The sequence below is a fragment of the Chiloscyllium plagiosum genome, unplaced genomic scaffold, assembly GCF_037043375.1.
Source record: "Chiloscyllium plagiosum isolate Xiang-an unplaced genomic scaffold, Cpla_swu_hap1 HiC_scaffold_42, whole genome shotgun sequence".
Taxonomy (NCBI): domain Eukaryota; kingdom Metazoa; phylum Chordata; class Chondrichthyes; order Orectolobiformes; family Hemiscylliidae; genus Chiloscyllium; species Chiloscyllium plagiosum.
In genome coordinates, this window is record NW_028270180.1 from 18,133,909 (window position 1) to 18,155,539 (window position 21,631).

The window sequence follows — 21,631 nt, forward strand, 5'->3', positions numbered from 1 at the left end:
TTTATATAGTGCCTTTTTCTTCATTTATGTAGTATATTTTCCTTCATCTGTATAGTGCCTTTTTCCATTTATATAATATCTTCCCCTTAATTTATCCATTCAATTGAAAGAAAAGCTTGCATTGATATAGCGCCTTTTCCTTCAGCTAACTATTCAATCAATAAATAAAACTTGCATTTATATACCTTTCTCCTCATTTATACAGTGCATTTTCCTTCATTTGTTGAGTGCCTTTTTCTTAATTTCTCTAGTGTCTTTTCCTTTGGCTAACCATACAATCAAAAAGAAAAACTTGCATTTATGTAGTGCCTTTCACAACCTCCTAATTCATTTAATGGCCAGCGTTCATTGAAAGTTGTTGAGGTGCAGTCAACGTTGTCAGCATAGGTAATACAGCCACCGATTAGCACACAGCAAGTCCCCCAAAACAGAAAGGAAGTACCGATGAGATGCTTGGATTTAGTGATGTTTTTTGAAGAATAAATATTGTCCAGGAACCCTGTTCCTATGTGAATGAGTGTATCCATCTGAGCACCCACAAAGCCACATTTTAATGTATCATCTGAAAGATGGCATCTCTGACTGTGCAGCACTCCCTCAGTAACTGAATTGGCCCAGAATTTCTCAATCAGTCCTGAAGGATGACATAGTAAGATTTAGTAACTAGGACAGGGAATTCCCACCAAATGGCCTGGTTAGTTTAACTAGTCGGCTAGTATGTGGTTCTGAATAACGGCGACAGTACGGGGGATCGAATCTGAGGTAAGCATGGGACCTGTCGCCTGGTCTTGCCCCTGAGATAGGAAGGCAGCAGGAAACCATCGCTGACCAAAACAAAAACTGGCCCAAGATGGAACCTCAGCTGAGAATGAGCCAAAAATCCGTCTTCAGGAACAGCATGAATGAATAATTAAGGAATGTTTCTTGTGTGCGGCTGGAATGCAGTTTTGCTGTCCCTCCTTGTACTGTTCAAGAGGGTGGACTGGTTTATTTATTTCTGGATTCCAAACCAAAATCAGTAAAAGCCACTTTTCTAAGGCCAGCATTGCTTACAATCAGTTACACTGCTCAAAAGCCTACACCAATCTTTGGCCTACTTTGCTCTTCAGTCTAAACTGAGCTGGGCTGATGGAGCTCACTATTTGGCTGATGGGCAGTACACTGCAGTAAGGAGAAAGTGAGGACTACAGATGCTGGAGATCAGAGCCGAGAGTGTGGTGCTGGAAAAGCACAACAGGTCAGGCAGCATCCGAGGAGCAGGAGAATCGACGTTTCAGGCATTTCGTGATAAAAGGCTTATGCCCGAAGCATCAATTCTCCTGCTCCTCGGATGCTGCCTGACCAGCTGTGCTTTTCCAGCACCACACTCTTGAGTCCACTCCAGTCATTAGGTTTGGCAGGATCCTGGGGATACTGAGAATTCACTCTTTTCCCAAATAATGTGGTGGGATCTATGGGGGTTCTGCACCTGTTGGAGGTGTTGATTTTTGAATAAGATGTTAAACTGAGACCCAATCTGTCCTTTCTTAACCCAGAGGCCACTGAGAAAGGGAAACTTGTTGTCACATGGGCTGGCTAAGCAAATAGCACTAATGTGTTAAAGGAAAATTGATGAAGGCAGAGTAGAAAGCAGGGTGTGCTGATAGAGTGAGAGGAAGTCAGGTGGTGGAGATGCACATTGAACATAACACCAGCCCCAGAGAAGCACTCTTAGAATGAGCAGATACCAGATGAACAGCCAATGAAAATGCACATATACTCATGGTTTAAAGATGAGATGTGAAATGCATGCATGGAGATTGATGGAAGTGGAACTGACCAGAACTATCACAGTTTTGTTAAATGTCAATTATATTTGTGATAATGTGTATTGGGAAAACAATACTTTGTAAATGCAAATGATAGTGCATGAAAAGGGAAATGTTTAGTAAATGTATTGGTACTGAGGTGTACTGACTGGCCTACAATAGTCATGTGACTGCTACCTCTGCTATAAATACAATCTGTGCCAGAGATTAAGCCGACATCACTTGAAACAGAGTCTGCGTCTATCTGCCACTTTTATATTACTTTGTCTGTGTGACCGCATCAGTAATTCATATCGTGCTGATCTTATAATTAAAAGGCACATAGGCCCTGACATGTTTGAGGTCTGCTTCTCCAACATCCCACCACATGTCTCAGTCACAATCTTAGGCCCAGGGAGTGAATTCCAGAACAGAGCGACTCGCGCTAAAAATAAAACGCCTTTGGGGGAATCTGATAGCAAGCAATAAAATGAAATGGTGAAATTAGATACCTGCTGAAACATATAAAGTACTTGTTCAATTTTTTTCCAAAATCCCCCCTCACCTTTTTACAAATTGGTCACCATAAAACATAGGCCTTCACAGAGAGGCCTCAACTTTCATTTCTCCAGCAATTTGGCTCCCACCTGTTAACAAATTCCTCTCTCACTCTCCAACAGAAGAAGAGTTGTTGACAGTGTTAAGAAAGAAATTTGTGGGAACCATATTTAGCTAATACCAATCTAGTGAAGAAGCAAAAAACATAACTGGCCCGAGAGCACTACTGTTCATTTACATTCACAGCTCACCAAACCCCTATTTACCTGTCCTAGTCCCATTCCAAGTGATCTCCTTACCCCAACAATGGTCTATCAAACTAATTGCATGACCTGCAATCCTTGGACATCTACAGCCTTTTGAGGGAAGGAGAGAATTTGCAAAAGACTTTCTGTGGCTGGAACTGGTGAAGAGCAAGTATCACTGATGGCTTCAGTGAAGAGGTATCACTGGACTCAAACTCTGTTTCTCTCACCAGAGATGCTGCCAGACTTACCGGGTTTCTCCAGCACTTTCTTTTTGTACCACTGATGGCTAATTGATTTACAATCCAATCTTGTTTAACGAATGTCATCAAGAAGAGCAAAATTCTACTTCCACATGAAGACCCAATGAAATCAAACGGTGGACCACTTTTGATTTCTCTGCCTCAGCTTTCTTGTCACCCAATCTCAACACACCTTATTTGTGTATTTGTTAATTTGATTTTGTTTAATCTGGATTTACACTTTGATGGGTAATGTTAAACTGACTCTCTCTGATGTATCAGTTTAGCAGTGATATTGCTTAATTCCTTCAGTCATTGTCAGTTCTGAACTAATTGAACGTCTTTAGTCACCTGTATTCTGTAGCGAGATAAGTCACTCATGACAATACACACTCAATGTTAATTGTTTTTTTAGTTGCATTTATTCGACTTTCTAATGCAGATCAGAGCAGCATTTGGACCTTAGCTCAGTGCGATTCTTTAAGATGGGTTACAAACTCAAATCTCCCACACACAGACACAGTAACTTGTCAATGATGGCAGACATTCCCAGGAGGATTAGGGTGTATGACAGCTATATCCCGAGAAAACTCAGCCTGAAGTGGATGTCAGTCAAAGAACAACGTTGTGTGAGATTTGGGAGACGTGACTCACCATTCAAAAAGCTGATCTCTGAGTCAGGAGGTTGTGGCCTAACACAAAGGCTTGAGTCAGGAGGTTGTGGCCTAACACAAAGGCTTGAGCACAGAATTAGTGAGGTGCTTGATGCACTGTCAGAGACACTGTCTTTAGGATGAAACATTAAACTAATCTGCTAAATTATAAAAACTAGGTTCAAATGAAAGCTCATCAACATGAAACACTAACTCCATTTTTTACCCTTCACAGAGGCCACCTGGCCTGCTGAGTTTTAATTTTATTTCAGATTTTCAGCATCTCCACCTTCTGTATCAAACGGATTTGAAAGATCCCATGGTTTTATTATTAAGAAGTGTTCAGGGGAATGTTGGGGTGTAGGGTGCTTCCCCTGGCATCCTGGCTAATATTTATCTCTCAAACAACATTATATAACAAAGGATTGAGATATTATTACATCGCTGTATGCGGGAGATTGCTCGGAGCAATTTGGGTACCTTGCTTCCTTTTGGACAAATGTGATGGCACATCCAAAGCATTTCATTGGGATGCCCTGAGGTTATAGGAAACATAGGCCATTCAGCCCACTGAGCCTGCCCCACTGATCAATAGTAACATGGCTGATCAAACACCTCAATGACCTTTAGCCACCCCATCACCATAACCTTGTACATCATTGATAAATATGCATTATGTAATTGTTAATGCCCATTATGGAAAGTTGTACATACATGTAAATCCCATTTTTTGTTAATGTGTTTCTTTAACAGGGGCTGATGTAAGAGGAAGGGGGTCTAATGGTGCAGTGACAGCCTCTGAACCAGTAGCATTGAGGTTCAAGTCCCACATGGAACTGATAGTCAAACATTCATTTATAAATTATTCCAACTTACATTAATGTCAGGCAGTAACAGCAGGAGAAATTCTATGTCAACTACTTGATGGAAAGACAGTGAAGTGTCTACTATCTAATATCCATAACGACATAAGAACATTAGAATTAGGAGCAGGGGTAGGCTATTAGACTCCTTGAGCCCGTTCCACCATTCAATAAGATCATTTCATGGAATCAGCTCCACTTACCTGCCTGCTCACTGTAACCTTTAATTCCTTTACTGCTCAAAAATCTATCTATCTTTGCTTTAAAAAACATTCAACAAGGAAGCCTCAACTGCTTCATTGGGCGGGGAACTCCACAGATTCACAACCCTTTGGGTGAAGAAGTTCCTCCTCAACTCAGTCTGAAATGTGCTCCCCCTTATTTTGAGGGCTAGTTCTATTTTCGCCAGCCAGTGGTAACAACCTCCAGGTTACTATAGATGACTCAGTGCTGCCTCACAGCGCCAGGGACTCGGGTTCGATTTCAGCCTCGGACAACTGTCTGTGTGGAGTTTGCACATTCTCCCCGTGTCTGTGTGGGTTTCCTCTGGGTGCTCTGGTTTCCATTCACAGTCCAAAGATGTGCAGGTTAGGTGAACTGGCCATGCTAAATTGCCCATCGTGTTCAGGGATGTGTAGGTTAGGTGCATTAGTCAGGGGTAAATGTAGAGTGATAGGGTAGGGGAATGAGTCTGGGTGGGATACTCTACAGAGGGTCGGTTGTTGACTCAATGGCCTGTTTCCACACTGTAGGGATCCTATGAGCGTGGAGGTAAAAGTGTCCTGTTACCAAAGGAACATGGACTCCCTGGGGAGGCAGTCGGGCAGATGGGCAGAGTGGTTCAGATTGCTTCCACCGGGGTTCAATCCCATCTCAAGCTGAGGTTGATTTGAGCGGTATCCCATTACCATCAAAGATGCAAATCACAACATGGCAGATCAGAGAAGCAGAGATGAAGGAAACGAGTAAGAGATTCAGCCACCGAAAGAAAGGGAAAGATGCATTGAAAGGACAATCAATACCAGAGGAAATGGTGGGCACAGGTACAGTTCCAAGGTTGAAAAGACATTTGGAGAAGTACATGAATAAAAAAATATTTGGAGGGACTTGGGCCAAGTGCAGGCAGGTGGGACTAGTTTAGTTTGTGATTCTAGTCAGCACGGGCTGGTTGGGCCGAAGGGTCTGTTTCCATGCTGTATGACTCCATAAGGCTCTGACCAGGATGAGGAATTGGAGGCTGTGGCTCCTGCAAGTGTTTTCAGCAAAAGCCAATGTGTTCAGGAGTGGGGCTGAGGGGAGGAGAGGGAAGAGGAGGCAACATAGGCTGACTGCGCCTCAACCTGGGAACTCGAGCAAACCGCGGAGAGAAAGGATTTCAGTCTCTCTCTGCTGCAATGGACCCTAAGAGACCAAAGCCCATTCCTCGTGAGCATTAATTCGAATCCACGGTGCCCTTGATTGGAAATCAAAGAGGCTGCATTGGTGGATAACAGCGAGTCTGCAATTGTGACGAAGGCAGGCTGCTGAGGAGGGAAGATTTGCATTGCATTAGTGCCACTCATAAACTCAGGGTGTCCTGAAGAGTGGTTGCCTGCCAAGAGCTTTTGAAAGGTAATGGAATATCAGGTTTGTGGCAACCAGCTAGTGCACAGCATGATCCCACAAATGACAAAGCAATCAGGTCTGGATAATCATTATTTTTGTCAACCATGTCAATCATGGGATTATGACATCAGCAGTGGCAATAACTCCCCAGCTATTTATTGTGATATGACTGAGAGAGTAATTTGGTTTCACATCTCATCCAAGCAATGGCCTACGTGACAGAGCAGCACTCCCTCGGTGTTGCAATGAGTGAGCTTGCGGGTTTCCGGACTGGGATTTACACCTACAATCCTCAGAATCTGAGGTGATAGCACTCCTCACTTGACACCTTGGTGTTTGCTCCGGGTTTCCAGCTAGTCTCCATGGTTAAGGTGATGATCCCCTGTATCAATACCTGATTCTGAAATAGTGAAAACTGAGAGAGAACTAAAGCTGGAAGAGGTAGAGAATGGAAAGCCACAAGGTCTTGTCAGTTGGACAATTGATGGACCGAGCTGAGCAGTCTTGCAAGGAGCCAACTAATTGAATTAGTGTGAACCTCCCAGAAATATGCCATCTGCCATTTTCAGTAGACGGGAATCAGTTATACATAGCCATAGACCTCATGCCAGCTATTTATAGACCCGACAAGACCATGCATGGTAATATTAACTTATGGCATCAAATACAAATGGAGCAGCACATACTGCAATCGTAGCCTCACGAAATACGATAGCCATCTTTTCACCACGTCAGAGTAAGGTGGCTGAATACTGCCAGACCAAAAAAAAATTATGAGTGGAGAATTAAACATATTCAACAAATTTTAAATTAAAAGTACTTCAAAAATAATGTTTACCAAAAATTTACAATAACCTTAAACTTTAGCAATTATTAAAATATTATTACCGGGCTATGGAATTTTAAAAACTTAATTTACAGGATGTGGGCATTGCTGGCTAGGCCATCATTGATTAAGCCCCCACCAATTGTCCAGCAGGCATTTCAGAGCCGACCACATTGCTGTGAATTGCTTCTAAGCCAATTCAGGTTATGGCTTAAAGGACATGAGTGAGGCAGATCTTTTCTTCAACAATTGACAGCATTTATATGTTTGTCACTAGGCCAGATTTTTATTGAAGCCAAATTTCACTGTCTGCATGGCAGGATTTGAATCAATGTCTCCATAACATTAACCTGGATTTCCAGCTTCCTAGCCCAGTGAGACGACCACTACACCATAGCCTTCCCTAAATCCCCTTTATTGCCCCTTGAGAAGGTGATGGTGAGCAGACTTCTCAAGTTCCTGCAGTTCCTGTGGTGTAGGGCCACCCACAGTGCTGATAGGACAGAGTTCCAGGATATTGGCCCAGCGGTAGTGAAGAAATAGAAACCTAGAAACATAGAGAATAGGTGCAGGAGTAGGCTATTCGGCCCTTTTGAGCCTGCACCATCATTCGATATGATCGTGGCTGATCATGCAATCTCAGTATCCCACTCCCGGTTTCTCTTCATACTCCATGATCTCCTAAGTCCGCAGGGCTACATCCAGCTCCCTCTTGAATATATCTAATGAACAGACCCCAATAGTTTTCAGTGGTAGAGAATTCCACAGGTTCACAACTCCCTGAGTGAAGAAATTCTTCCTCATCTCAATCCTGAATGGCTTACCCCTTATTCTTAGGCTGTGACCCTCTAAATGTGGACTTGCTTAACATCAGGAACATTCTTCCCATATCTAGCCTGGCCAGTCCCATCAGGATTTTATATATTACCATGAGATTCCCCTTCATTCTTCCAAATTCCTGTGAGTATAAGTCCAGTGGCAAAGTATTCCCAAATTAGGCTGGTCTGAGGCTTGGAGAGGAACTTGCAGATGGTGGTGCTCCCATGCCCTGGTACTCTTCTCCTTCTGCTTCTAAGTGGTAAAGTTTGTGGGTTTGGAAGGTACCATTGATTGATTTATTGTCACGTGTACTGAAGTACAGTGAAAAGCTTTGTTCACGAGCTGTACAGGCAGATCATAGTAAGCAAGGATATACAGATCAAAGAGACTTAGAGGCCTACAGGTTACATTGCACATGGCGTGCACTAGGCAAGATCAGTGTTCGCGAGGCTAGAGAGTCCATTCATCATTGTGGTGGTTCTGTTCGCCAAGCTGGGAATTTGTGTTGCAGACGTTTCATCCCCTGTCTAGTCCATTCATCAATCTAATAAAAGCCGGGAAGAAGCTGTTCCTGAACCTGCGGGTGTGTGTATGTGTGTGTGTTCAGGTTTCTGTATCTTTTGCCTGATGGAAGAGGTTGTAGGAGATCATTACCAGGTTGCGATGGGTCTTTGATGTTATTGGCAGCCTTTCCGCGGCAGTGAGCCATGTAAATGGAGTCCATGGATGGGAGGTTGGCTTCCTGACGGTCTGGGCTGTGCACACCACCACCTTCTGTAGTTTCTCACAGTTCTGGGCAGAGCAGATGCCATACCAGACCGTTACGCACCCAGACAGTATGCTCTCAATGGTGCATCCTTAGAGGTGGTGAGGGTCCTTATGGACATGCCGAATTTCCTGAGCCGCCTGAGGAAGAAGAGGCGTTTTTGTACCTTCTTGACTGTCACATCTATGTGGCAAGTCCAGGACAGGTTGTCGGTTATCATCACTTTGAGGAACTTGACGCTCTCGACCCTCTGAGCCTCAACTCCGTCGGTGTAGATGGGATGGTGGCCTCCTCCTTCCTTTCTGAAGTCAATGATCAGTTCTTTAGTTTTGCCGTCGTTGAGAGAGAGGTTGTTCTCATTGCACCACATCTATTTCCCTTCTATATTTTGGCATGCTGTTGTTAGACATCTGTGCAACTGTGGTTGTGTCATCAGTGAACTTGTATATGGCATTCATTTAGAATTTGGCAACACAGTTGTGGGTGTACAAGGAGTACAGTAGGGGGCTGAGGTCACATCCTTGGGGGGCTCCAGTGTTGCATGTTATTGTGGGGGAGGTGCAGTTATCTATCTTCACTGATTGTGGTCTGTGGATCAGAAAGCTGAGGATCCAGTTGCAGAGTTTAGTCCAGGTTTTGGCAAGTCGCTGAGGTGCGTGTTGTAGATGGTACACATTGTGAGCTGGTGGTGGCAAGAGTGAACATTTTAGTTGGTAATAGGGTGGCATCAATTGGAATGCTTTGTCCTGGATTGTCAGTTAAGTTGTTTTAACAAAACATTTTCTGCCTGTTATGCAGATTATTTCTAATCTCAAAATAAATTTGAAATATTCAGATCAAGAATACATTAATTAGGTTCATTAAAGAACAGAGCAGTGTCTCAATAATGATCACACACAGTGGGCAGTGAAGTGATTGAAAGCATATTACTTTACACCAGGAAGGCAGAGCATTAGAAATGTCATCCTATACACAACAATTCCTTTGAAGTTCCAGATAAAATCAAGACTACTGGAGGAAAAACAAGTGGAAAGTTTCTGCACTGCAGCCAAAAGAAATCCACTGGAAACAGACAAACTCAGGATAGGGTGAATAGCCAAGGTCTTTTTCCCCAGAGTAGGGGAGTACAAAACTAGAGAGCATATGTTTAAGGGGGGAGGGGAAAGATTTAAAAGGGACATAAGGGGCAACCTTTTCACGCAGAGGGTGGTGCGTGTATGGAATGAGCTGCCAGAGGAAGTGGTGGAGGCTGGTACAATTACAGCATTTAGAGGGTATCTGGATGGGTACATGAATAGGAAGGGTTTACAGGAGCAATAGAAATAGAATTATGTTTATTGTCACGCGGTACTCAAGTACAGAAGTAAGCAAAAAGTTTACAATGTCACTCCAAATGCTAGCAAATGGGACTGGGTTAGGTTGGGATATCTGGTCGGCATGGACAAGTTGGACTGAAGGGTCTGTTTCCGTGCTTTACATCTCTATGACTCTTTTCACCAACTCTGGATCTTCTGCAGTTTAGGTTGGAATAAGGTTTGCCAAGATCATTACAGTCCAGATTGTGTGCCATTAACCAGGATGTCCCCAGCAATGATAGAATCTGAAAATGTTGAAACAACTCTGGTTTACCAGATCATTTCCCTATGCAAGGATCCTGATTGACTCCTTAATCATACCTGACAGCACCCCACTCTTCAGATCCCAACAATCAATGGATGTGGACGAGGCCAGCATTTATTGCCCATTGTTAACTATATTGTCCCTGGAGTCACATGTACTAGGCCATGACCAGGTCGACATTGCAGATTTCCTTTCCCTGCATGACAGCATGAAGCAGTTGGGTTCTAAACCATCTTTGATGAAAACTGCATGGTGCCTATTTTAATTCTGGCTTTTCTACTGAATTCAGATTCCATTGACTGCCACGGCAGGATTCAAACTCACGTCCCCAGATCATCTCCCTGTTACAGGAAGAATGTTATTATGCTGGAGAGGGTTCAGAAGAGACTGACCAGGATGTTGCCAGGAATGGAGGATTTGAGTTATAAGGAGGGGCTGGATAGGCTGGGGCATTTTTCACTGGAGTGTCGGACTTTGAGGGATGACCTTACAGAGGTTTATAAAATGATGAGAGGTATAGATAAGGTGAATAACAGGTGGCATTTCCCTTGGGTGGGGGCGTTCAAGACAAGTGGGTGTATTTTTAAGATGAGAGAAGAAAGATTTAAACAAGAAACGAGGGGCAATATTTTTGACGTAGAGAGTGGTTTGTGTGTAACTTCCAGAGGGAGTAGTGGGGAGGGGGTACAGTTATTATGTTTAAAAGACACTTAGATGAGTACATGCATAAGGAATCTTTGGAGGGATGAGGGCCAAATGCAGGCAGGTTTAGGGACTATTTTAATTATGTTCAGCATGGACTGTTTGGACCCAAGGGTCTGTTTCTGTGCTGTATGACTCTATGAGGCCGAGGTTCTGAATTATTAGTCCAGTGATATTACAACACACACACACAAACAGAACTGATAAACCTTTGAATTTGATTTTGAATTCTTTATGCAGATAAATAAATCATGAATGCTCGAATCCTCTGCCTAAGAACCTCTCTGTCAAATCAAAATCAACAAACATCTCAAAAACTTTCCAGTAAGAATTAAAGAACAATCTGAGGTTAATGATCTATTTTGTTGAGAAATTATGTGGAGGAAATCACTGTAAAGGCTGATATGCTTACTGCTAGAACAGTTATATCCTTGTTTTTGACTGGCACAGACTCGATGGGCTAAAGGCCTTTATCTGTGTTGCAGACTGTAAAGTAAAGGCACTGTAGTCTAACCAGACCACAGGCTACTCTCCCATGAGAGAGAGAGATGGCTCATGGTGGTTTAACCTGGGGGTAACCATGCAACAGGCAAGAGGAGAGGTTGAGAAGGAGACTCCTTTATGGTTACCTCAATCAGGGTATGGGAATTGAACCCACACTTCCGGTATCATTAGAACATAGAACATAGAACATAGAAGAATACAGCGCAGTACAGGCCCTTGGGCCCTCGATGTTGCGCCGATTCAAGCCCACCTAAACTACACTAACCCACTATCCTCCATATACCTATCCAATGCCCTCTTAAATGCCCATAAAGAGGGAGAGTCCACCACTGTTACTGGCAGGGCATTCCATGAACTAACGACTCGCTGAGTGAAGAACCTACCCCTAACATCAGTCCTATATCTACCCCCCCTTAATTTAAAGCTATGCCCCCTTGTAATACCCGACTCCATACGCGGGAAAAGGTTCATACTGTCTACCCTATCTAACCCCCTAATCATCTTGTACACCTCAATCAAGTCACCCCTAAACCTTCTTTTCTCTAGTGAAAACAGCCCCAAGTGCCTCAGTCTTTCCTCATACGATTTTCCTTCCATACCAGGCAACATCCTGGTAAACCTCCTCTGCACCCGTTCCAATGCCTCCACATCCTTCCTATAGTATGGCGACCAAAACTGCACACAATATTCCAGATGCGGCCGTACCAGAGTCTTATACAACTGCATCATGACCTCAGGACTCCGGAACTCAATTCCTCTACCAATAAAAGCCAGTACGCCATATGCCTTCCTCACCGCACTATTTACCTGGGTGGCAACTTTCAGAGATCTGTGTACATGGACACCAAGATCCCTCTGTTCATCCACACTACCAAGTATCCGACCATTAGCCCAGTACCCCATCTTTTTGTTATTCTTCCCAAAGTGAATCACCTCGCACTTAGCTACATTGAATTCCATCTGCCACCTTTCTGCCCAGCTCTGCAGCTTCTCTATATCCTGCTGTAACCTGCCACATGCTTCCTCACTGTCAACAACTCCTCCGACTTTCGTATCATCCGCAAACTTGCTCACCCAACCTTCTAACCCCTCTTCCAGGTCATTTATAAAAATGACAAACAGCAATGGTCCCAAAACAGATCCTTGCGGAACACCGCTAGTGACGGCACTCCATGAAGAAACTTTGCCATCAACTACTACCCTCTGTCTTCTTCCATCCAGCCAATTCCTAATCCAAACCTCCAATTCACCCTCAATGCCATATCTCCGTATTTTCTGCAGTAGCCTACCATGGGGAACCTTATCAAACGCCTTACTAAAATCCATATATACCACATCTACCGCTTTCCCCTCATCAACCTCCTTCGTCACCTTTTCAAAGAATTCAATAAGGTTTGTGAGGCACGACTTGCCCTTCACAAAACCATGCTGACTATCCTTGATCACATTATTCCTATCCAGATGTGCATAAATCCTATCCCTTACAATTCTCTCTAAGACTTTGCCCACAACAGAAGTGAGACTCACCGGCCTATAGTTACTAATACATTCTGCATTATAAACCAGCCAAATGAGCTAACTGAGCTCCTCTCTGACTAGTGCATTAAGACCATAAGACCATAAGACATAGGAGCGGAAGTAAGGCCATTCGGCCCATCGAGTCAACTCCGCCATTCAATCATGGCTGATGGGCATTTCAATTCCACTTACCAGCATTCTCCCCATAGCCCTTAATTCCTTGTGACATAAAGAATTTATCAATTTCTGCCTTGAAGACATTTAGCGTCCCAGCCTCCACTGCACTCTGTGGCAATGAATTCTACAGGCCCACCACTCTCTGGCTGAAGAAATGTCTCCGCATTTCTGTTCTGAATTTATCCCCTCTAATTGTAAGGCTGTGTCGACGGGTCCTAGTCTCCTCGCCTAACGGAAACAATTTCCTAGCGTCCACCCTCTCCAAGCCATGTATTATCTTGTAAGTTTCAATTAGATCTCCCCTTAATCTTCTAAACTCCAATGAATACAATCCCAGGATCCTCAGCCGCGCCTCATATGTTAGACTTACCATTCCAGGGATCATCCGTGTGAATCTCCGCTGGACACGTTCCAGTGCCAGTATGTCCTTCCTGAGGTGTGGGGACCAAAACTGGACACAGTACTCCAAATGGGGCCTAACCAGAGCTTTATAAAGTCTCAGTAGCACAACGGTGCTTTTATATTCCAACCCTCTTGAGATAATTGACAACATTGCATTCGCTTTCTTAATCACGGACTCAACCTGCATGTTTACCTTTAGAGAATCCTCGACTAGCACTCCCAGATCCCTCTATACATTGGCTTTATGAATTTTCTTACCATTTAGAAAGTAGTCCATGCTTGTATTCGTTTTTCCAAAGTTGAGACAGTACACACTGTACCAATCCTGGCCCATATGGTGACATCCTAGTTATTTCCAGACGCATGCTGCATTGGTGACTCCCTTCAGCTAACAAAATTCAAACTCTGGCATTGCTACTGACTGCAGTCCCAGACTATCTAACAGATGCTGATGCCTTCCACCTTCTTATCTCATCCACAAACTCACCAACACACTAAAACAGCAGCTAATGAACTTGAGAGACCCTATACAGACAACAAGCAAAACGAATATCATTTACAAAATACAATGCAAGGACTGTAACAAACACTACATTGGGCAAACAGGCAGAAAACTAGCCGCCAGGATGCAGGAACAGCAACTAGCCACAAAAAGACATGACCCACTCTCATTAGTATTTTTACATACTGTTGAGGAAGGACACCGCATTGACTGGGATAACACGTTCATCCTAGGACAAGCCAGACAGAGACATGCGTGAAAATTCCTACAAGCAGGGCACTCCAAACAGAATTCTATCAACAAATACATTGACTTGGATCCCATTTACCTGAGGAAATAAACAGGAAATGACATCACCACAGGAAATGACATCACCAACCCAAGGAAACCTAAACATGTAAATAAAAAGTGGGCCATACCACCCGTGCTTCACCGAAGACCCACTGATGATGTTACCTAGTATGATGACGAAACGTCTGAAAACGAACCTTCCAGCTCAGCAAGCAAACTGACATTCATCCATGAATATGGGTGTCACTGGCTGGACCAGCATTCATTGCCCTTGAGAATGTGATGAGGACTTCCCTTCTTGCACGACTGCAATCTGTGTGGTGTTATTTTCTACCTTACCTGCTTAGTTGTCTGACGACACGCCTCTGGAAGCAGGTGAGATTTGAACCCAGGCCTCCTAGCCCAGAGGTGGGGAGACTACCACAACAGTCCCCTGTCTATACAATGTAGGGCAAGCCACAAAGCTGTCAAGGAGGGAGGTATGGTGTTTTGAACCAGCTACCCGCTGGAGGAATGGTAATATATCGAATCAGTGGTTTGGAGGAGATCTTGCAAATGGTGGTGCTTTGTCCTTCCAGATGGTCACAGTCACAGGTTTGGAAGGTGCTGTTGCTTGAAGTCTTGGTGCGTTGCTGGGATGCATCCTGTAGATGGTACACACTGCTGCTGCTGTGCATTGGTGATGAAGGGTGTGAATGCTGAAGGAGGTAGATAGGGTGTCAATCAAGCAGGATAGTGAATTATAAACATTAATGAGGGACACTATTCAAAAAATAATTCTGAAACATCTGTCATTTTAGAAAGACCAGCATTTATTGCCCATTGGTTTGAAATGGGTATAATGCACCTTTACGTGAATGATTGCTGTCCCTGTAGTGAATTTTCTCATAGTGGTGTTATATCAATAGTTCCTGAAGCCTGATCCTGAAGGATTAATAACCTACATTCATGTGGTGACGGTGAGATACTTAACAGTGTTCCTGTGGCATTGATGCTTCTCCCCTGGAGGACAGAGAAAACTTCTGTCACCAGAACAGATTAAATATTGTGGTAAAAGGTTCAGAGGGGATTGACTGGAATGGCAGCAAGAATGAGTGACTTTGAGGAATGTGGAGAGACGGGAGAAACTGATGTCATGCTCCTTGGATCACTGAGAGCCAACGGGAGGTTCAATTGAGGTGTTCAAAGTTATAAGAGTGTGAATGGAGTGAATAATGGATGAGCAGGAACATCAGTAATCAGTATTGAAAAGCCATTGGAATGAAAGGTTAATATTTCCAGTGGCCATCAGACATTGCGGAACATTTCACAGCTGGTGAAGGTACTGAGAAGTAGAATCATTATTGTAATTTAGGAAACACAGTAAGCAAGTCGTGCACAGCCAATATAATAATGACCAAACAATCTGTTTTTCCTGGCTTTGACTGAAGGAAAACTATTGGCATTCGTGACAGCTTCCCCTCATCATTGTGTTGTGGGATCTTTCATGTCTGCCCAAGGATAGATGGAGACTCAGTCTCATCCAAAAGGTGGCATCTCAATCAGTTCAGCACACCCCAGGTACTGTAGTATAATGCCAGCTTTGATCTTTGTGCTCAAGTCCCTGGGGTAAGCTTAGACACAGGATCTGATTCAGATGTGACAGAGCTGCCAACCAAAACAGAAAGAAACAGCGTGATTGGAGAAGAAACAATGAGAACTTTTTTTTCCCTTTTTACAGTGAGCTGCCTGGATCTGCTTTGGAATGTTCTGTCTGGAAGGAAGCAGATTCCGTAATAACTTAAAAACTTTGGAAAATACTGAAATGAAAATGCCACAGGGTTATGGGGCAAGAGTGGGGGAGTGGGACAAATCGAACTGTAGAATGGGGTGGACTGAATGTCCTTTGTTTGCAATCCATGATTTTGTACACTGAGTCTTTATTCCAGGAAATGTTTTAGTCTTAACTCCTCAGACTGTCAAACCAGCAGCAAAGATCACTGGATGTTGGAGGGTGTACTGTCCCATAAGGAGGAGGTGAGTGAATCCCAGAGGAGACAAGGCGCTCCCTCAGTGCTGATATAGACATAGAATCCCTACAGTGTGGAAACAGACCTTTTGGCCCAACAAGTCCACACAGACCCTCCAAAGAGTATCCCACCCAAACCTATTCCCCTGCATTTACCCCTTACTAATGCATCTAACTTTACTAATGCATCTAACTGACACAGCCCTAAACACCACGGGCAATTTAACACGGGCAATTCACCTGAACAGCACATCATTGGATTGTGGGAGGAAATCAGAGCACCCAGAGGAAATCTGCACAGACACAGGGAGAATGTACAAACTCCACACAGACAGTCACCCGAGGCTGGAATCGAACCCAGGTCCCTGCTGCTGTGAGGCAGCAGTGCTAACCACTGAGCCACCGTGCCTGTACAGGAAATTGGAAGAGCAGTCTGAACCCAGAAAACAGAGATTCCAATTGCATCTCTGTCCTCGTAGCCCCTTCCCTCATCTGCAGGGAGGTGGGTGAGCGCAGGGAAAGGTTTGTAGGGAGAATGGAGTATATTACGTGGAGGGGGAAAAGGATCAGGAGTTGACCTGACAAACACAAGCTTCTGACATCACTGGCATGCAATACTCCCAATATGGAAGTTACAGGAATTCTGAATTGCAATGCCTTCCTGCCTTTTCCAAGAGTACCATTGCTGAAGGGATTAAAGGGCTTAAGCCCCACCTACATTCTGGAACAGAAACCGTGGCAACCCCACGTGGAATCAATCCAACCTCGACACTGTGCTCCAGAAAAAATGCGAAATGCTCATTTTGATCTCTATCAGACAAAGGGAAATGGATAGTCTTTAAGGGGATGAAAGGGAGTCTTGCTGTGGAGAATGCTGTGAAACAGTGGAAGAATTTGTTAACAGATTAACAGAATGACAAGCTAAAACATTAACACTGCTTTTATAGCTGGAAACACTCTTCTGTACCAGACCGTGTTTGGTCAGTCGCAGACTGTAGGCCACACACGATGAGAGGGTGGGTAGATCACCTGCCGTAGTTGTGGGTATGTTCACCGAGCTGAGGAGTTGATTTGCAGATGTTTTGTCCCTTGTCTACGTGACACCTTCAGGGCGTTGGTGCCTCTTATAAAGTGCTGCAGTAGCGTGTCTTCTGGAATGTATTTGGTTCCATTCCTGCTGCTTCCGGTTGCCGGTTCCGGTTGTTCGGTGTAGTGGCCGATATATTGGGTCTAGGTCTATGTGCTTGTTGATGGAGTCCATGGATGAGTGCCATGCTTCTAAGAATTCTCTGGCTATTCTCTGTTTAGCTTGTCCTGTGATCGTTGTGTTGTCCCAGTCGGATTTGTGGTCCTTGTCATCTGTGTGTGTGGCAACTAGGGAGCAGTTGGTCATGGCATTTAGTGGCTAGTTGGTGTTCGTGGATTGCCAGTTGTCTGCCTGTTTGTCCTTTATCGTGCAGTCTTTGCATGGAATCTTGCAAATTATGTTTGTCTTGCCCATGTTGGGTTGAGGGTGTTTTATTCTGGTGAGTTGTTGCCTGAGTGTGGCTGTTGGTACCTGTAGCTACCAGACGTAGGGATTTAACACAGCTTCAGATCCTAGCTTCAGGGCGCACTCACTTATACTGGCTGGAGTGGGATTTGAACCCTGCACTGCCAATAGAGGGATTGACGTAGATCTCAATGTAGAGGAGTCCTCTGATTTAGAAAGTATTCACATCAAGCTCGTGCTAACCAATCAGTAACTCCCCAGCAGAGGCAATCAGAATGATTCTCGGTTCCCAAAATGGGAACATTGTGACAATGGATTGTCAGGCAACAGAATACAGTAAAAGTATGACAGTCTCTACGTGCTCCTCATCCTGTCTGGTCTTCAGGGGTTGGTGTTGGCTTAACATGTGATGCGTGGACCCACATGGGCTTTCCTTCTGTCTTCACTGCCGTGTGGGTTACCAATGAAACGGTCATTCCCACCTGGGTTCCAAACAGTTCTTTCGGCGGAATGACTCCACAAACACGAAGTCTCCTGGCTGGTACACGTGGCTGCTTTCAATAGTTGGGTTTCAATAACCTTGGGAGGCACGGTGGCTCAGTGGTTAGCACTGCTGCCGCACAGCGCCAGGGACCTGGGTTTGATTCCACTCGTGAGTGACTGTCTGTGTGGAGTTTGCACATTCTCCCCGTGTCTGCGTGGGTTTCCTCCCACAGTCCAAAGATGTGCAGCTCAGGGTGAATTGGCCAAGTTAAATTGCCCGGAGTGTTAGGTGCATTAGTCGGAGAGAAATGGGTCTGGGTTCCTCTTTGAAGGGTCGGTGTGGACTTTTCGGGCTGAAGGGAATCTAATCTAAACCTGTGAGTAGAAATCTTTAAATGATAGTTAACACTATGTAGTAATTTAACAAAGTTTCATCCACGCTACGGCCATCCATCTGCTCAGTGGTAAGAGGAACATTTATTAGTAGTCTCATTGGTCTACCCATGATTATCTCCTGTTATCTGGTTAGGACTTGATCTCATTAACATGAGTGCGATAGGTAACTCATCAGGCTATTTCAGGCCAGCTTCAGCACAAAGCTTTGCATCTCTATTCTTTAATTTTCCGTGGTGACTTTCCACTGTTCCTGTTGATTGGGGGATGATGTGGACATGTCAGATGATGTTTACTCTGGAGACCTTTAAGCAGTTCCTTAACAATTTGTCCTGTAAAATGTGGTCCATTTTGGCTTGATATCTGTTGTGGCACTCCGAAACAGAGTGCAAAGTCTCGCAACAAGATCTTGGCATCCACTGTGGCATCATTCTTTCAGGTAGGTTAAGCTACCACCCAACTGGAGAATACATCTAAAATAACTAATACACAACTAGAACCCATACATTACGGCATTTGTATGAAGTCCATTTGCAGATGCACAAAGGGGCCCCATGGCTGGGGCTGAGAATCAGGCTTGACACTGGGAGTTTTCCCTGCATTAAATATTTGACACACCATGCACTTGGCACAGTGGCTCAGTGGTTAGCTCCGCTGCCTCACAGCGCCAGGGACCCAGGTTCGATCCCAGCCTCAGGCAACTGTCTGTGTGGAGTTTGCATGTTCTCCCCGTGTCTGTGTGGGTTTACTCCGGTTTCCTCCCACGATCCAAAGATGTGCAGGTTAGGTAAATTGCCCATAGTGTTCAGGGATTACAAGTATTAGTCGGGGTAAATGTAGAGAAATAGGGTAGGGGAATGGGTCTGGGTGGGATACTCCTTGAAGGGTTGATGTGGGCCGAAGGGCCTGTTTCCACACTGTCGGGGTTCTACGATTATTTTATCCATTATGGTCGTTCAGCTAGGATTGCTGTACAATAAAATTCATTCCACCCCCTCCCCCACTTTTCCCAATGGGCGAATTGGCCACACTTTGGCCTCATTATAATGGTGGCTCTCTGGCAGTGTCCAACTCTCTGAAGTTACCAGATTAAAGGTAAGGGTCCCAGCACAGTTGCCTCTGTGCACATGCACAGCTAATACTCAGCAAATCACGAAAGCACAGAGCAGGCTGCTCACAAACAATCCCCTTTTAGATACTCTGCATGAGGCTGTGTTAAAAATGTAAAAGTACCAGCCATTGAAGTAAAAATCCACACACAACTACAATGCAGCATGTTTTGTTCGAAAATAAAATGTGAAATCTTGCAACGTTGTTTTGTCGGTTAATTGCCGGGCAACTGAATGTTAAATGAGCCCCATCAGCACTCTGACAAAGTTCGTCATTAAAATGGAAAGGTGACATCTGAAAATTAATTCAAATCTATTTGCAAAGGCTGGGAAAAGTGGACTGGGGTAAAATATAGTAAAAGGTAAGTTGAGTAACTCCCATCTTAATTATATTGTGAATGTTTCAACATCCCATCAAATCAACTGCAACAGTTCAAGGGAGCAGCTCATCATCACCTTCTCAAGGGCAGTTAGAGATGGACAATAAATGATAGGGATCTCTACATCTCAGGAATGAAACAAACTCAAATGTTCTGCATTATCCTCTTCTGAGAATGATTCCAAAGAAAGTCAAAGCAAGTTTCTCAACATTGCCATTGTGTTCAATATTGAGGTTTTAAAGTGAGCTAGGAGAGTAGGAAATAGGAGCTGGAGTAGGTCATTTGGCCCCTCAAGCCTGACAAGCCACTCAATAGATCTTCTAGCTCAATGTTATTCATACATTCTCGCCCCTTACTCCTTAATCTCTTAAATCTAGAAATCAATCAATCTCTGTCCTAAATATACTCAATGATTGAGCCTCCACAGTCTTCTGGAGTACATTTACCACCCTCCTTGACTTAGTCTTAAATGGCCTCCTTCTTAAGCTGACACTGTGTCCCGTAGGCCCTCAGCCAAGGTAATGTTGACCCCGTTGGATGCTCTGAAAATTGTTTCTCTAAACTTCAGAGAATGTAGGTCTGGTCTGCTCAATTTCTGCTCAATTCCTGCCTCAGGCGACTGTCTGTGTGGAGTTTGCACATTCTCCCCGTGTCTGCGTGGGTTTCCTCCGGGTGCTCCGGTTTCCTCCCACAGACCAAAGATGTGCAGGTCAGGTGAAATGGCCATGCTAAATTGCCCATAGTGTTCAGGGATATGTAGGTTAGGTACATTAGTCAGGGATAAATATAGGGGAATGGGTCTGGGTGGGTCACTCTTTGGAGGGTCAGTCTGGACTTGTTGGGCCGAATAGCCTGTTTCCACACTGTAGGGATTCTATACATTCTCTTAATCCTCGCAAGCAATAGAACCATATGAGGTTTAGTAAAATGCTGGCAGACAATTTGAGTCTGTTTCGATGGATCTTGGGAATATTCCAGAAGTATGTGATCAGAACAACTTTGGAAACATGACACCACCTGCATCCATGAAATTCCTGTCAGGGGCTTCAGTTACTGGTGTCTTTAAAAGGATTAGGAGCAAAGAGGTCTTTACTTAAACAGATCTGACTGTGTGGAGACTCAATCTCAATGAAGTGTAATGGGCTCCAGTGTTAAAAGTGGCAGATAGTGATCTATCACTGAAGATGAAGGAGATTAGACAACGGCATTGCATACCAGTGTAGCCCCGTCATTACTGGTGTCTGTTTTCCATTTTTTTCCCTGAAGAATATCATCTTGATCTTCATTTTCACCTGTAAAAACAAATTCTTTTCAATAGTCAGTGTGGATTTCCATATTTTGCTCCCATTTGAACATCATGTAAGTCAATCTCTTCAGCGGAGAGGTAAGGGAATGTGAAATTTCTGTTTAAGTGATATGGGCGCCGAACAGTGATGCAATCCCTTCCGTGACTTTTGCATCTGCAGTTTTCACGATAGTAAAGCTGCTATGTAAATGCAAATTGTTATTCTTGCTTGCTTTCCATTGTTTTGTTTGGTTGGTGTTGAGAATATTTATTTACATTTAAGGACTTTCCGGGAAGTATTAGAGGATTTTTCACTGTTAAACATTCCTGAATTGAAATGGGTTTTGCCAAAGGCTTCCAAGAAAAGAAACAAACAGGTTAAAAGTTGGGCAAATACAGAT